Here is a 12,989-nt window from a genome sequence, read left to right on the forward strand (position 1 = left end):
CCCCACCGGCGTCTCCGGGTTCGTTTGCGTTACCGCCACGGGAGCGCCTCTCGGCGGCTCGATCTCCACCAATCCCAGGTACGGGGATATTGGCCCGATCCCCTTTCGGTCAGCGCGAGGCAGACGAGACCATCGCCCCAGCATTTTCCGAACGGCGCTCGCCTATCCCTTAGGACCGACTAACCCACGGCCAAGCGCTGTCGGCGTGGAACCCTTCTCCACTTCGGCCTTCAAAGTTCTCATCTGAATATTTGCTACTACCACCAAGATCTGCACCCGCGGCGGCTCGACCCAGGCTCGCGCCAAAGGCTTCTGCGCCACCGCGGCGCCCCTCCTACTCGTCGCGGCATACGGTCCCATGAGTCTCGGTTCTCTCTCTCATTCTCGCTGGCTTTTGGGGGGGGTGGGAGACAAGTACCGCCAGCGACGGCCGGGTATGGGCCCGACGCTCCAGCGCCATCCATTTTCAGGGCCAGTTGATTCGGCAGGTGAGTTGTTACACACTCCTTAGCGGATGCCGACTTCCATGGCCACCGCCCCGCTGTCTATATCAACCGACACCTTTCTTGGGGTCTGATGAGCGTCTGCGTCGGGCGCCTTAACCCGCGCGTTCGGTTCATCCCGCAGCACCAGTTCTGCTTACCAAAAGTGGCCCACTCGGCACCGTCAATTCCATGCCCGGCTCCAAGCCTGCGAGCCGGGCCTCTTACCCATTTAAAGTTTGAGAGTAGGGCGAGGCCCGTTTCGGCCCCGCGGCCTCCAGTCATTTCTTTACCGGATAAAACTTGAAGTTTCGGCGCCGGCTATCCTGAGGGAAACTTCGGAGGGAACCAGCTACTAGATGGTTCGATTAGTCTTTCGCCCCTATACCCAGGTCGGACGACCGATTTGCACGTCAGGACCGCTGCGGGCCTCCACTCAGGGTTTCCCCTGGCTTCGCCCTGCCCAGGCATAGTTCACCATCTTTCGGGTACCACCGCGTATGCTCTGGCTCCGCTCTCCGCACGTGGGAAGAGCAGGCCGGTGGTGCGCCGCCCGCCCCCTCGGAGGGTTAGGACGGATCCCACCTCAGCCGACGCGCGCCGGCCTTCACCTTCGTTGCGCCTCCGGGGGTTCTGGTCCCTTCGACTCGCATACGCGTTAGACTCCTTGGTCCGTGTTTCAAGACGGGTCGTTCGGGGTCCGAACTTAGCCGCTGACCTTAGGCGTTCGGGTGCTGTGGGCCTGGATCGCCCCCCGCATCGCCGTAGCGGGCCTAGCCCGGGGCTGAGGACAGCCCAGCCGGCCCGCTTCGACCGAACGATCGGGGGGGGCCCCCATCCCCATCCCGGAGGAGGGGAGAACGCGGAAAGGACATTGCTCCACGGCCCCGGCGTTATCGGCGAAGTCGGAGCGAGGGGCTGTAGCGGAACGCCCGTGTCCGGGGGCCGCGTGGGGCTCCCTTCTCCGGACGGACCTACCTTCACCCTCGGGCCCTTCCAAGCCTAACCGGAGCCGGTCGCGACTCACCACCACGCGGGGAAAGTACACCGGGCGGGGCCGGACCTCCGTACGCCCGACAGGCCCGAAGTCCAGAGGCGAAGCGCAGAGCCGAAGCGGGGAGCGGTGGAGTCGGCACCCCACCCCTCTCGCCCGGATACGCTCGCACCCCCGACCGCGGAACCCGACGAGCGCGGGGCCGTCCGCCCGGCTGAATCCCCCGGGGCAGTCTTCTCGGTCCCCGTACGTTTACCTCTCAACGGTTTCACGCTCTGTTGAACTCTCTCTTCAAAGTCCTGTTTCAACTTTCCCTCACGGTACTCGGTTCGCTATCGGTCTCGTGCCGGTATTTAGCCTTAGATGGAGTTTACCACCCGCTTTGGGCTGCATTCCCAAGCAACCCGACTCCGAGAAGCCCGACCTACCCGGGCGGGAACGCGGGACTCGCTACCGGGCTTTCACCGTCTATGGGAAGAAGCCACGTTCGCGAGGACTTGGTCCCGCGTCCGCACCGAGACGGATCTTACGGACTTCCGTACGCTACATTTCCCGGCCAACCCCGGTCAGGGGAAAGTGGGATTCAGCGCTGGGCTCTTCCCTGTTCGCTCGCCGCTACTAAGGGAATCCTTGTTAGTTTCTTTTCCTCCGCTTACTGATATGCTTAAGTTCAGCTGGTCGTCTCGTCTGATCTGAGGCCGCACACAGAGGTTTCTTATGCGGGGGCGAGGGCGGAGGCGGAGGGCCGAAGGCTAGGGGCGAGGGGCGAGAGCCCGGCACGAGACCGAACTCCGCGACACCTTCCCCCCCACCCCGGCCGCTCGCCCGCCCGCTCACTCGCCCGCTCGCTGGGTTTAATCGGCACTCGCCACCCCCGCGTCCGACTGCGCGGAGCCCCGCTCGGGACTCGGGGAGAGACCGTAACGGACGTGGACCCGGACCTACTCGGCTCTCCCTCCGTTCCCTGTACGGAGCTCTCTCGCAACACGGGCCGCGTGGACTGGCTCGGAACCGAGTCTTCGTTTGGGAAGACGAAGGGCCGTTTTCAGGCCCTGCGAGCTTCCAGCCGCGGTCTCTCTCTCTCAGCGGGGGCGCGGAGACCGATCGATGGGTAAAGCGACCCTCAGACAGGCGTGGCCGCGGGATGGACCCCCGCGGCCGCAATATGCGTTCGAAATTTCGATGATCTGTGTCCTGCAATTCACATTAGTTAACGCAGATGGCTGCGTTCTTCATCGAAGCACGAGCCGAGTGATCCACCGCTAAGAGTCGTATTCGGGTTTGTGCCCGGCCCGTTACAGGCCGGGCGAAGGAAGCCATTCGAACAAGAGACAATTTTTGCCAATATATTTCAAGCCGGGTGCCTTCCACCCCCGTGCAGGGGGGGAAAGGTCATTGAACCTGGGCGTCACCACCGGACCGAGGAGTTACGGCCCGGGGGACGATCGCCCGAGTAGGTGCCCGAGACTTACGTGGTTTAGGAGACCGGGGTCTAGGCACCCGCCGTTCCCGGCGAGGCCCAGGGGTTTGGTTCGCTGCGTTACGGGTCCCGGTCTAAGGCATTCAGGCGTGCGCTCAAAGCCAAGCTCTCCACCCCGGAGGGTATGAGCGAGGCCCGGTGGTACGCTCCCAAGTCCCCGCTTAGGGGAAGGCGCTGGGTAGATCCCACCTAGTCAGGACCGGCGGGCACCGGCCGTCTCCTTTCGGGTGTTTATAAACGCATCCGGGGTTCGTGAGGCCCCTTCAACTCGCGCACCGGCCTTAGACTATTATACGGTCCGTCTCTGCGAAGCCAACATCGGGGGTATTTTGCATGCGCTCTTAAGCTCCGCTCTAACCCCGTGAGGGGAAAGAGTTTCGCCCGGCGGTACGCTCCCGTCCACCACCGCCCCCTGTGCCGGGGGGATGGGTTCAGGGAGATCCCACCGAGGCCGGCGAGCACCGGCCAACGCCCTGGGGGTGAGTAAGCCCCTTTGACTCGCGCACGCACAATCAAGCCTTCAACGATCAATGGTTTTTTGGGTTTAACTACCCGGCGGGCGGCTCCGGCGCCACTCTTCCCCCCGCGAACGGGAGGGGCGGACCGGGGTACCTATGCACCTAAGGCGGTCCTCGCATAACCCCGAGTTCCGAAGCCGGCTCGCTACGTCCACCCACCCGGAGGGGGGAGAGACTCACGTCGGCCGACGACGAAAGGTACGAGGCTTCTGCGGTCCATACCTTGAAGGTACCCGCCGGGGGGGAGGTTCGGCCTCTCGAGTCCGACTCGACAACCGGCACGGACGGCGGGCGCCGACCGCGGCCAGGTCACCGTTATTGATCCTTCCGCAGGTTCCCCTACGAAAACCTTGTTACGACTTTTACTCCCTCTAGATGTCCGGGTTCGATCGACTTCCCATCGCCCGGAGGCGACCCCCGTTCGAGGGCCGCCCCGGGGACGGTCCGAGGACCTCACCGAGGCATCCGATCGGTAGTAGCGACGGGCGGTGTGTACAAAGGGCAGGGACTTAATCGACGCGGGCTGGTGACCCGTGCCTACTTGGAATTCCTCGTTCGAGGGGAATAGTTGCAATCCCCTGTCCCCAGCGGGGAATGGCGTTCATAGGATTGCCCGCACCTCTCGGCGTAGGGTAACTTACATGTTGAACCAGCCATTGTAGCTCACGTGCGACCCCGGACTTCTAAGGGCATCACAGACCTGTTATTGCTCCATTTCTCAAGTGGCTTCTGTGCCACAAATCGCTCTAAGAAGTTTAGCCACCGACCGCTGATTCCCACCGGGCGAACCCCAACCTTCAGGCCCGCGGTAAGCGGGAGGGCACCGGGGAGGGGAGAGGGAAGGCGAAGGCGAAGGCGAAGGACGGACAACCCACACCCGGAGAGCGGAACGAGGTGCGGACGGCATCGGGGAGGGAACCGAACGCGAAGGGGAGAGGCCGGAGCCACCCACTCGACGCAGAACTGAACCCCCGTCAACCGCATCACCTCCCCGAACCGATCCGGGGTAGAACCGGACCCCCGCCGAAACCCCCAACACCCCCACCCCGATGGGGACCCCCCGCGAACGGGGACCTTCGGGGATAGAGTCCGACCCAGGAGAGGGGCCGTGTAACTACTTAAAGGATGGGATCTCGTTCGTTACCGGAATTGACCAGACGAATCGCTCCACGAACTACCAACGGCCATGCACCACCACCCACAGAATCGAGAAAGAGCCGTCAATCTGTCAATCCTTACCGTGTCCGGGCCGGGTTAGGTTCCCCGCGTTGAGTCAAATTAAGCCGCAAGCTCCACTCCTGGTGGTGCCCTTCCGTCAATTCCTTTAAGTTTCAGCTTTGCAACCGTACTCCCCCCAGAGCCCAAAGACTCGTGGTTTCCCGGACGCTGCCCGGCGGGTCATAGTCGTTAACCCAACGCCGCCGGATCGCGGGTCGGCATAGTTTACGGTCGGAACTACGACGGTACCTGATCGTCTTCGATCCTCCGACTTTCGTTCTTGATTAATGAAAACATTCTTGGCAAATGCCTTCGCTTTTGTCCGTCCCGCACCGGTCTACGAATTTCACCTCTCTCGGTGCGGTACGAATGCCCCCGGCCGTCCCTCTTAATCATGACCTTTGGTCCGTCAAACCCACGAAATAGGACCAAGAGAGCGGTCGGATACCCCCCCGGCTCGGGGAACCGTGCGGCGGCCAGAAAACGGCCCCGCCCGGCCGCCTCGCCGAAGAGCTCCGACTCGCCCCCCATGGGAAGGCCTTATTCCATTATTCCTAGCTCAGTCCATTCAAGGCACGCTTCGGCCTGCTTTGAGCACTCTGTTTTGTTCAAAGTAAACGCACCGGACCCTTCCGCCCCCCACGTATTCAACCGCGGCGGACGACCCAGCTAAGGGCCTCTCCGCGGAGGAAGGGAGCAGAGGACACCGGATGAGTAGGGACAAGGTCCCGCGACCTCCACCCAGAGACCCGCGGGGGGTCCCCAACCCCCCCGGAGAGGGGCAGCTTCCCACCGCGAAGTCCGGACGGGCAGAGGCCCGGCAGCCGGGACCCGTCCCCGGATCCAACTACGAGCTTTTTAACTGCAGCAACGTTAACATACGCTATTGGAGCTGGAATTACCGCGGCTGCTGGCACCAGACTTGCCCTCCAATGGGTCCTCACCCACGGACGTAGATTGAGTTCATTTCGGTCCCGAAACCTTCAAACGGGGCCTCGCACCGATATTTTTCGTCACTACCTCCCCGTGTCGGGAATGGGTAATTTGCGCGCCTGCTGCCTTCCTTGGATGTGGTAGCCGTTTCTCAGGCTCCCTCTCCGGAATCGAACCCAGATTCCCCGTTACCCGTGGTCACCACACGTAGTCCCGTAGACTACCGTCGAAAGTTGATAGGGCAGACACTCGAATGAGACGTCGCCGCCCCGAAGGGCTCTGCGATCGGCCAAAGGTTATCTAGAGTCACCAAAGCGGACCCGACCGGAGTCGGGAGGGGGTTTTTTGGTTCTGATAAATGCACGTATCCGTGGGGGGCGCCGAGGGGGGAAGGTGAACCAGTCACCGACCACCTCGAAACGGCACCCCCACTTCCAACGCTTCGTTTGCATGTATTAGCTCTGGAATTACCACAGTTATACCAAGTAACGTGTGGAGCGATCAAAGGAACCATAACTGATTTAATGAGCCATTCGCAGTTTCACTGTACCAACGCCCGTGTGTACTTAGACTTGCATGGCTTAATCTTTGAGACAAGCATATGATACTGGCAGGATCAACCAGGCCGATCCCTCTGGTACTCAAACCCGGCTTGGGGAAAGAGAGAGAGTCGGTGGTGCGTGGAACTCGACCCCCCGAAGGAGGAAGAGACGCGCACCGCGGAAAGGCTTTTCGAACGAGACCCCCCGGAGGTGGGTCTGCAATCGGGGGTTTGACTACTTGGAAAATGTACGATTCAAGGCCCGGACGGTGCAGGCTAGGGGCCGGTTCCTTCCCTCAATAGGATCCCGACCCTAAGGCACCACCGACTCGGACCTTTTAACGGACCCAAACTGCGGTGGAAATTAGACCGACGGATAGGCTAAGTCTCCCTCGGAACGATTCTGGGACAAGCGGACCCCCTGTTACGGGGGGTCCACGAGCCATGGAGGCTGGAGCACGTGGCGGGGAGGATCGTTCTAAAAGCCGGTATTATTTCGGATTAGAAGCCTGCCCCTGGTGCTCCGGGTATGCCGCATTTCGAACGGGCGTAAAGGACGTCCGTTTAAGGGAAGAGAATGGAAGAGAATTTCCTGGCCCCCTCAAAGCGCGAGGAGGTCGGCATAGGTTTTACGGTACGCCCCCCCCGGAGCCGTCTGATGTTCAGAAGACGAAGGGTTTTGCCCCCAATCTCGTAAGGTCGAGGGCTCACCACCGAACTTCCAGCCGCGGTCCTTGGTAGGACCGATACGCGGACAAGCCGCAAAATCCTGGCCCCCTCGCAGTGCGAGGAGGTCGGCAAAGGTTTTACGATTCGCCCCCCCGGAGCCTACGGTTAGTTTTCTCGATTTAAGAAGACGAAGGGGGTCGGGCCCGGGAACCGTAAACCGAGCGCCTCTTCCCCTGCGAACTTCCAGCCGCGGTCCGTTTAAAAAGACCGATCCGTGACACCTCTAATGCGCTCTTTGCCTCCGGCCGTTTCCAGCGCGGGGGCCCGGTGGTGCGCTCCCAAGTCCCCGCGGAGGGGAAAATCTGGGAGATCCCACATTAGACCAAGCGGAACGCCGGTCTTCGCCTCGGGGGTTTGTATGCCCCTTTCGACTCGCGCACGGGCAAGAGTTAGGTTAGGAACGGGGACAACTGCCGGCGGGCGGCCCGTCGCACCCACCCCGCAAGTGGGCAGGTGGTCGGTGGCCTGTGGACCCGCCGCTCGGATTCGTTTATAGTAGGAACCATAACGGGGTACAACCCTCATACGCTCGACCCCCTCACGCCCAGAGAAGTGTTCACCTCCCTGGGCATATATCGAACGAATCATCGGGATTGAAGGGGAGGCCACCCAAACCATCCCCTTAGCCCAGAGGGGTGCCAGTCCTCGGGCTTCGGTATTCGCATCACCGGGGTCTATGGAGGTCTCGACTTAGGTTTTGAAAACCTCCAGAGGGGGGGCCGGATTAACCACCACCCTAGCCCAGAGGGGTGCCAGTCCTCGGGCTTCGGTATTCGCATCACCGGGGTCTATGGAGGTCTCGACTTAGGTTTTGAAAACCTCCAGAGGTGGGGCCGGATTAACCACCACCCTAGCCCAGAGGGGTGCCAGTCCTCGGGCATGTCACTTCGCATCACCGGGGTTCTATGGAGGTCTCGACTTAGGTTTTAAAAACCTCCAGAGGGTGGGGGCATATCTTATCCCCACCCTAGCCCAGAGGGGTGCCAGTCCTCGGGCATGTCATTTCGCATCACCGGGGTCTACGGAGGTCTCGACTTAGGTTTTGAAAACCTCCAGAGGGTGGGGGCATATCTTATCCCCACCCTAGCCCAGAGGGGTGCCAGTCCTCGGGCTTCGGTATTCGCATCACCGGGGTCTACGGAGGTCTCGACTTAGGTTTTGAAAACCTCCAGAGGGTGGGGCCTGACTTACCACCAACCCTTAGCCCAGAGGTGTGCCACTCCTCGGGCATGGAATTCGCATCAACGGGGTCTACGGATGTCTCGACTTAGGTTTTGAACACATCCAGGGAAGCAGAGCGGACATTCCCATTATTTCAAGCCCATCGGGAAGCCACTCCTTTGGGCATAGCGTTTCGCATCGCTGTTACCCAAACTTACGTCTGATTTAATGCCTCCCTAATATCCCGACGGCACCAGGCTGAGAAACCATATGCCCACAGGATTTGAGGCGTTGGAACCTCGTTCGCATAGCCGACAACGATGAACCTCCCTCGGACTCGCTACGAGGCTTGAGGAGGGTCCTGATTTTCTTAAAATCTCAGGTGAGGGACTTAGAAAATTTTCACTTTAAAACCACAGACCTCCAGAGGAGAGACCGGGCTTATCACAACCTTAGCCCAGAGGGCGTCACTCCTCGGGCATGTCACTTCGCATCACCGGGGGTCCATGGATGTCTCGACTTAGGTTTTGAACACATCCAGAAGGGGGGGCCGGATTAACCACCACCCTTAGCCCAGAGGGGTGCCAGTCCTCGGGCTTTAAATTCGCTTCGCCGGGGTCTATGGAAGTCATTTTTTAGACCTCCAGAGGGGAGGCAACCCAAACCATCCCCTTAGCCCAGAGGTGTGCCACTCCTCGGGCTTGTGTATTCGCATCACCGGGGTCCATGGAAGTCATTTTAGACATCCAGAGGGGAGGCCACCCTAACCATCCCCTTAGCCCAGAGGGGTGCCAGTCCTCGGGCTTTAAATTCGCTTCGCCGGGGTCTATGGAAGTCATTTTTAGACCTCCAGAGGGGAGGCAACCCAAACCATCCCCTTAGCCCAGAGGTGTGCCAATCCTCGGGCTTGTGTATTCGCATCACCGGGGTCCATGGAAGTCATTTTAGACATCCAGAGGGGAGGCCACCCTAACCATCCCCTTAGCCCAGAGGGGTGCCAGTCCTCGGGCTTTAAATTCGCTTCGCCGGGGTCTATGGAAGTCATTTTTAGACCTCCAGAGGGGAGGCAACCCAAACCATCCCCTTAGCCCAGAGGTGTGCCACTCCTCGGGCTTGTGTATTCGCATCACCGGGGTCCATGGAAGTCATTTTAGACATCCAGAGAGTGGGGCCGGTCTTACCACCACCCTTAAGCCCAGAGGGCGTCACTCCTCGGGCATGAAATTCGGATTACCGGGGTCTATGGATGTCTCAACTTAGGTTTTGAACACATCCAGAGGGGAGGCCACCCAAACCATCCCCTTAGCCCGGAGGTGTGCACCTCCTCGGGCTTCAAATTCGAATCACCGGGGTCCATGGAAGTCATTTTAGACATCCAGAGAGTGGGGCCGGTCTTACCACCACTCTTAGCCCAGAGGGCGCCACTCCTCGGGCATGAAATTCGCATCACCGGGGTCCATGGAAGTCAGTTTAGACCTCCAGAGAGTGGGGCCGGTCTTACCACCACTCTTAAGCCCAGAGGGCGTCACTCCTCGGGCATGAAATTCGGATTACCGGGGTCTATGGATGTCTCAACTTAGGTTTTGAACACATCCAGAGGGGAGGCCACCCAAACCATCCCCTTAGCCCGGAGGTGTGCACCTCCTCGGGCTTGAAATTCGAATCACCGGGGTCCATGGAAGTCAGTTTAGACCTCCAGAGAGTGGGGCCGGTCTTACCACCACCCTTAAGCCCAGAGGGCGTCACTCCTCGGGCATGGAATTCGCATCAACGGGGTCTACGGATGTCTCGACTTAGGTTTTGAACACATCCAGGGAAGCAGAGCGGACATTCCCATTATTTCAAGCCCATCGGGAAGCCACTCCTTTGGGCATAGCGTTTCGCATCGCTGTTACCCAAACTTACGTCTGATTTAATGCCTCCCTAATATCCCGACGGCACCAGGCTGAGAAACCATATGCCCACAGGATTAGAGGCGTCTGAACCCCTTTCGCATAGCCGACAACGATGAACCTCCCTCGGACTCGCTACGAGGCTTGAGGAGGGTCCTGATTCTCTTAAAATCTCAGGTGAGGGACTTAGAAAATATTCACTTTAAAACCACAGACCTCCAGAGGAGAGACCGGGCTTATCACAACCTTAGCCCAGAAGGCACCACTCTTCGGGCATGTCACTTCGCATCACCGGGGTCCATGGAAGTCTCGACTTAGGTTTTGAACGCATCCAGAGGGTGGGAGCCGGACTTACCACCACCCTTAGCCCAGAGGGCGTCACTCCTCGGGCATAAAATTCGGATAACCGGGGTCCATGGAAGTCAATTTTGACCTCCAGAGAGGGGGGGGGGCCTGGCTTACCACCACCCTAAGCCCAGAGGGCGTCACTCCTCGGGCATGAAATACGCTACACCGGGGTCCATGGAAGTCAGTTTAGACCTCCAGAGAGGGGGGGCCGGGCTTACCACCACCCTTAGCCCGGAGGGCACCACTCCTCGGGCTTGAAATTCGCATCACCGGGGTCCATGGAAGTCTCGACTTAGGTTTTGGAAACCTCCAGAGGGGGGGCTGCACTTACCACCACCCTAAGCCCAGAGGGCGTCACTCCTCGGGCATGAAATACGCTATACCGGGGTCCATGGAAGTCCTTTTAGACCTCCAGAGAGGGGGGGGCCGGGCTTACCACCACCCTTAGCCCAGAGGGCACCACTCCTCGGGCTTGAAATTCGCATCACCGGGGTCCATGGAAGTCTCGACTTAGGTTTTGGAAACCTCCAGAGGGGGGGCTGCACTTACCACCACCCTTAGCCCAGAGGTTCATCACTCCTCGGGCATGAAATTCGGATAACCGGGGTCCATGGAAGTCAGTTTAGACCTCCAGAGAGTGGGGCCGGGCTTACCACCACCCTAAGCCCAGAGGGCGTCACTCCTCGGGCATGAAATTCAGATAACCGGGGTCCATGGAAGTCAGTTTAGACCTCCAGAGAGTGGGGCCGGGCTTACCACCACCCTAAGCCCAGAGGGCGTCACTCCTCGGGCATGAAATTCGGATAACCGGGGTCCATGGAAGTCTCGACTTAGGTTTTGGAGACCTCCAGAGGGGGGGCCGGGCATACCACCACCCTTAGCCCAGAGGGCGTCACTCCTCGGGCATGAAATACGCTATACCGGGGTCCATGGAAGTCAGTTTTGACCTCCAGAGAGGGGGGGCCTGGCTTACCACCACCCTAGCCGAGAGGGCGTCACTCCTCGGGCATGAAATTCGCTTCACCGGGGTCCATGGAAGTCATTTTAGACCTCCAGAGAGGGGGGGCTGCACTTACCACCACCCTAGCCGAGAGGGCGTCACTCCTCGGGCATGAAATTCGGATCACCGGGGTCCATGGAAGTCAGTTTAGACCTCCAGAGAGTGGGGCCGGGCTTACCACCACCCTAAGCCCAGAGGGCGTCACTCCTCGGGCATGAAATTCGGATAACCGGGGTCCATGGAAGTCTCGACTTAGGTTTTGGAGACCTCCAGAGGGGGGGCCGGGCATACCACCACCCTTAGCCCAGAGGGCGTCACTCCTCGGGCATGAAATACGCTTAACCGGGGTCCATGGAAGTCAATCTAGACCTCCAGAGAGGGGGGGCCGGGCTTACCACCACCCTTAGCCCAGAGGGCATCACTCCTCGGGCATGAAATTCGCATCACCGGGGTCCATGGAAGTCAGTTTAGACCTCCAGAGGGGGGGCTGAGCATACCACCACCCTTAGCCCAGAGGTGTGCTCCTCATCGGGCATGAAATACGCTTCACCGGGGTCCATGGAAGTCATTCGAGACCTCCAGAGGGGGGGCCGGGCATACCACCACCCTTAGCCCAGAGGTGAGTCACTCCTCGGGCATCAAATTCGCATCACCGGGGTCCATGGAAGTCAGTTTAGACCTCCAGAGGGGGGGCTGAGCATACCACCACCCTTAGCCCAGAGGTGTGCTCCTCATCGGGCATGAAATACGCTTCACCGGGGTCCATGGAAGTCATTCGAGACCTCCAGAGGGGGGGCCGGGCATACCACCACCCTTAGCCCAGAGGTGAGTCACTCCTCGGGCATCAAATTCGCATCACCGGGGTCCATGGAAGTCAGTTTAGACCTCCAGAGGGGGGGCTGAGCATACCACCACCCTTAGCCCAGAGGTGTGCTCCTCATCGGGCATGAAATACGCTTCACCGGGGTCCATGGAAGTCATTCGAGACCTCCAGAGGGGGGGCCGGGCATACCACCACCCTTAGCCCAGAGGTGAGTCACTCCTCGGGCATCAAATTCGCATCACCGGGGTCCATGGAAGTCAGTTTAGACCTCCAGAGGGGGGGCTGAGCATACCACCACCCTTAGCCCAGAGGTGTGCTCCTCATCGGGCATGAAATACGCTTCACCGGGGTCCATGGAAGTCATTCGAGACCTCCAGAGGGGGGGCTGGGCATACCACCACCCTTAGCCCAGAGGTGAGTCACTCCTCGGGCATCAAATTCGCATCACCGGGGTCCATGGAAGTCAGTTTAAACATCCAGAGGGGGGGGGCCGAGCATACCACCACCCTTAGCCCAGAGGTGTGCTCCTCATCGGGCATCAAATTCGCATCACCGGGGTCCATGGAAGTCATTCGAGACCTCCAGAGGGGGGGCCGAGTATACCACCACCCTTAGCCCAGAGGTGAGTCACTCCTCGGGCATCAAATTCGCATCACCGGGGTCCATGGAAGTCAGTTTAGACCTCCAGAGGGGGGGCCGAGCATACCACCACCCTTAGCCCAGAGGTGAGTCACTCCTCGGGCATCAAATTCGCATCACCGGGGTCCATGGAAGTCAGTTTAAACATCCAGAGGGGGGGGCCGAGCATACCACCACCCTTAGCCCAGAGGTGTGCTCCTCATCGGGCATCAAATTCGCATCACCGGGGTC

At 59.9% G+C, this 12,989-nt stretch overlaps 1 non-coding gene across 1 annotated transcript; it reads right to left on the minus strand.

The window, feature by feature from the left end:
* Window positions 1-2,593: 2,593 nt before the first annotated feature.
* Window positions 2,594-2,747, minus strand: LOC136685988 (5.8S ribosomal RNA). The gene has a single exon (XR_010800240.1). It is a non-coding gene; the product is annotated as a 5.8S ribosomal RNA (ribosomal RNA).
* Window positions 2,748-12,989: the final 10,242 nt, after the last annotated feature.

The sequence above is a fragment of the Hoplias malabaricus genome, unplaced genomic scaffold, assembly GCF_029633855.1.
Source record: "Hoplias malabaricus isolate fHopMal1 unplaced genomic scaffold, fHopMal1.hap1 H_1, whole genome shotgun sequence".
Lineage (NCBI taxonomy): Eukaryota > Metazoa > Chordata > Actinopteri > Characiformes > Erythrinidae > Hoplias > Hoplias malabaricus.